Raw genomic sequence first — 3,954 nt, 5'->3', positions numbered from 1 at the left:
CTAAGTCTTATGCTGAACTAATTGCCCTGCTAAAGGCACATTATTGCCCAAGGCCACCTGTTACCTTGCAGAGATTTCATTTTTTTAAACTGAACCAAAAAGCCAATGAAGGCATAGCAGATTACCTCGATGAGCTCCATTGCCTTGCCAAATTTTGTGAGTTTGGGGATCTTTTGGATGGCCTGCTTCATGACTGTCTTATCTGTGGAGCTCAAGATGAAACAATCCAACGTCCCCTGCTCTATGAACCAAATTTGACCTTGTGTACTGCACAAGAAAAAGCCTTGGCACCTGAAACAGCATCCCATAACGTGAGAGAAAATCACCAGGTGTTCTCCAGCAATGTCCACTTACTCCAAAAAGATCAAGAATCAGATCATTACCAGCAAATTCAGCAGATTATACCCTCACCAACAGCACCATGTAAGCCATTTAATCCACAGACATGTTTGAGTTGTGGTGGCCAACATAGATGAAAGGAGTGCAGGTTTAGGAATGTGGAGCATCATGCCTGCAAGAAGAAGGGCCACAGAGAGAGGGTTTGCCACTCAAAGGCCAGTTCCGGGAGACAAAAAGACTGTGGCAAATGTATTCACTCCCAATCCACTCACAGATTAGAGTCCTTTCCAGAACATGAGGTACAAAAACCATATTTGATTCAAAATGTTGGTGTTGTTGAAACTCAAGGTTCTGAGATGACTGGAACTGTAGCAATAAATGGAGAGAAGTGCAAAATGGAAATGGACTTGGGTTCGAAAGTATCCCTCATAGATGAAAACACATTCTTCCACTTGTTTCAGCACCCTCTTCCCAAATTAGTGAAACCTGCGTGTTGCCTGCATGACTACAATGGACAGATTGTGGAAACTTTGGGTAGCTGCAGTGTCAGTGTCCAGTATGGAACTGTTAGACAGTGTCTACCCCTCATTATCACTAAGGGTTCCTGCAAAAGTTTTGGGGAAAAATTGGTTTTCACCATTGGGAATCAGTATTCAAGGCGTACACAGTCTCTGCACAGAAAGTCTGGAAAGGCTTTCAAGAGAGTTTCTCCAGATATTCTCCAAGGAATTAGGAACTTACTCTGGTCCACCAGTGACGTTCCAAATGGCTCCTGTGATAGCTCCTATCTTTATGAAGGCTTGGAATGTACCTTTTGCAGTGTGGCCAAAAATTGATGCAGAATTAGATCAGCTTATCATGCAAGGGGTTCTTGAGCCAATCGTACATACAAGCTGGGCTGCATCAATTGTTCCTGTTTTAAAACTTAACGGCAGTGTTTGCATCTGCGGGGATTACAAGTGCACTGTTAATAAAGCACTTAAGCAGGACCTGCACCCAGTGCCTGCCATTAACCAGCTACTGTCCTTGCAGGAGGGAAGGTTTTTGCCAAACTTGTCTTCGCTCAAGCCTATCAGCAATTGATAGTGGATGACAAGACTGCTGAGGCCCAAACGATAATTACACACAGGGGAGTGTTCTGTGTCAAGTGCCTCCAGATTGGAATTTCTGTGGCACCAGGAATTTTCCAGCAGTTCATGGAGAAAATGCTAGCAGGAATTCCCAGGGTTGTTCCATACTTTGACGATGTGTTGATCATGGGGCTGTCAAGAGAGAAACTCACTGAGAGACTCAGAGATGTTTTAGAGAGGTTCAATAAAGCAGGTATCAGAACAAAAAGAGAGCAATGTCAACTGGAAGTTCCCAGTATCAACTTTCTGGGATATCAGATTGATGCTTCTGGCATTCACCCAATTGAAGACAAGGTAAAAGCAATACATCATGTCCCTATACCAAAATGCAGACAGACTCTTCAAGCATTCTTAGGACCTGTCAACTTTTATCACATCTTGAAAGACAAAGCCACTATTATCAGAGCCTCTTCATCACTTACTGGATAAAGGACCTCAGTGGAAGTGGACTTGCCAGCACAATGAAGCCTTCCAGGGTGTTGCTGACATCAGTCTCTGTCCTTCTTCACTATGATGAGCAGAAGCCACTGGCCATTACTTGTGATGCCTCGCTGTTTGGTGTTGGCGCTGCCCTCAGTCACACATTGCTTGATGACATGGACACACCCGTTGCTTTTTACTCAAGAACAATGACTTCAACCGAGAAGAATTACGCACAGATTAATAAAGAAGCACTGGCAGTCATTGCAGGAGTTAAAAAATTCACAATTACATTTATGGCCACAAATTCAAAATCTGAACGGACCACAAACACCCTCTTTGAATTTTTACTACAGACAAACTAACTCCTCCTATTTTGTCTCCTCGTATACAATGCTGGAGCATCATGCTAAATGCATATGGCTATACACTCATGTATAAACCAGGGAAAACTATTTCAAATGCTGATACATTGAGCCACCTACCTCTACAAATACCTGATTGCGCTACTCCTCCACCAATGGAAGTCCTCATGCTGGAATCCATGCCAGAAACTCCTCTTCAAGCTGATCAGATAACAAGGATGACTGCAAAAGACCCTATCCTTGCCCATGTCCTCAACTGGGTGTGGAGGGGCTGGCTCGCGGACAGGTTGGCTGAGGAATTCAGGCCATTTTCATCATGTCAGCATGAGCTGTCTGCACACAAGGGTTCCCTCTTGTGGGGAAATCGTATCATAATTCCAGAAGCAGGATACCTAATCATTCCAACAATGCTGCATGCAGCACACTCACGCATTGTGAGGATGAAAGCACTGGCTAGAAGTTATGTATGGTGGTCAGGTATGGACAATGACATAGAAAAGGTTATGAGGGAGTGCAGCATTTGTCAAGCAACCCGTCATAATCCACTGAAGGCACCAGGATTCCCTTGGGAAACGACAAAGGAACCCTGGTCACGCATCCACATTGATTTTGCTGGCCCTTTTCAAGATACAAATTTCTTAATTGTTGTTGACTTGTACTCAAAATGGCTTGAAGTGATTACTGTCTCAACTCTTACATCAACTGCCACTATAACACCTTTCCATTAGCTGTTTGCAACCCATTGAGTACCTGACACTATTGTTTCTGATAATGGCAGTGCATTCACCTCAGCAGTTCCAAGATTTTGCCAGCCGCAACCTCATTCAAACAGTTACCATTGCACCTTGCAAGCCACAGGCCAATGGGCAAACAGTGAATGGTGCAGACTACAAAAGATGCACTGAAAAGGATCGTTGTAGGAGACTGGCCTACCAGACTGGCCAGATTCTTTTTGCTCAACATGTAATTCCTTGCCCTACAACCAGGTCCAGCCCATCAGAGCTTCTTATGGGTCATCTTCTCAAGACATGCCTTGACCATGTTAACCCAGACCTTGTGAGAGACATGCAGCTTCAGATAGAAAAGGAGTTGGACTCTGCATTGTTATCTGGTACCTTATGTCTTTTCATTCCACATGAGACTGTGTTTGCTCGGAACTATGGGACAGGCCCACAGTGGGTTCAATCTAAAATTGTAAGTGCCACAGGACCCATATTATATACAGTCCAGACTGATGACGGACAAGTTTGGAGACGTCATGTGGACCAGCTGCATGGGCATTCTCCTACTGATAACCCTATACCTGAGCAATCTCCGAGCACCAGTCCACCACCAACAGACATGGATTCATTGGAGAAGTGCCTACCTGTTTCCAAACTCTTTGCCATCACCGTCAGAAGGAAGCGTCGCTGTTGAGTCTCCAAATAGGCTGACAGGGCCATCATCTTCTGAACCCCTCACAGAGTCCAGTTCTATGGGAAGACTACAGCGGAAGCGGAGTCCTCCCAAATGGTTGGCTGACTATTCTGTCTAGCGGGGAGGGGTGTTGTGTCTTATTGTTTTCCTTGTACTGTCCCTTTAAGGCCAAAGCCTTCATGTTCAGTACTGCAGGGTTCACTTTACTTTGTGGCAGTTTTGCAGCACTGGGACTCCATGTTCTCTGCCTTGAGGAGCCAGACGCATCCTTAGTTCCTCTCCCT

The 3,954-nt window shown here is 44.9% G+C and overlaps 1 pseudogene; it reads left to right on the top strand.

Annotated features, from left to right (window-relative positions):
* Positions 1 to 2,982, top strand: part of LOC109321828 — a 5,077-nt pseudogene extending 2,095 nt beyond the window's left edge.
* The last annotated feature ends 972 nt before the right edge of the window (positions 2,983 to 3,954 follow it).

This window comes from Crocodylus porosus, unplaced genomic scaffold (assembly GCF_001723895.1).
Source record: "Crocodylus porosus isolate Cpor-Errol unplaced genomic scaffold, CroPor_comp1, whole genome shotgun sequence".
Lineage (NCBI taxonomy): Eukaryota > Metazoa > Chordata > Crocodylia > Crocodylidae > Crocodylus > Crocodylus porosus.
Note: the sequence above shows the minus strand (reverse complement) of the source record. Positions and strands in the feature narration are given on the sequence as shown.